Here is a 660-nt window from a genome sequence, read left to right as displayed (position 1 = left end):
GATGGAAAAGGGAAGGGAGACCCTTCCTGGAGCCCTGAGATTCCCAGTGAAGCCCCCGGATCCCAAAATTCCTTCCTAGAGAGGAGTCGGGGTGGGGATGGATCCAATCCCAGGCTGGGAGAGCTGGGAATGGAGGGAATTCCCTGGGAGAGGGAGACTGGGGTGGGATTTTGGGAAGGGATTCCCAGAGCAGCTGGGGCTGCCCCTGATCCCTGCGATGTCCAAGGCCAGGCTGGACACTGGGGCTGGAGCACCTGGGATGGTGGGAGGGTTGGAACCGGGTGGGCTTTAAGGTCCCTTCCAACCCAACCCATTCTGGGATTCTAAACCAGCTTTGTTGTGTTTTCCATGGAGCAAAGTGCCAAGTCCAGCAAGGAAAACGACTGGGAACACAATTTAGGACCGGAGCAAAAGCCACTCCAGTGATTAATTAAAGAACTCGTTTGGTTCTTCACCTCTGCCCTGGGCCTTTGATGGAGCCTGTTTGGCTCCAGGCTTTGGGAATAAAATAATGGAATTGTTCAGCTCCAGGTGTTCCCATCACAGAGCCCAGCATGAAAATTCCACATGGCCCGAGCCCAGATCCATGAGGAAAAGTCACCAATCCCAACATTTATGGGCAGGGACACCTCCCACCATCCCAGGCTGCTCCAGCCCCAG

This window comes from Geospiza fortis, unplaced genomic scaffold (assembly GCF_000277835.1).
Source record: "Geospiza fortis unplaced genomic scaffold, GeoFor_1.0 scaffold61, whole genome shotgun sequence".
Taxonomy (NCBI): domain Eukaryota; kingdom Metazoa; phylum Chordata; class Aves; order Passeriformes; family Thraupidae; genus Geospiza; species Geospiza fortis.
The sequence above is the reverse complement of the archived record's forward strand: the minus strand, read 5'-3'. Positions refer to the sequence as shown.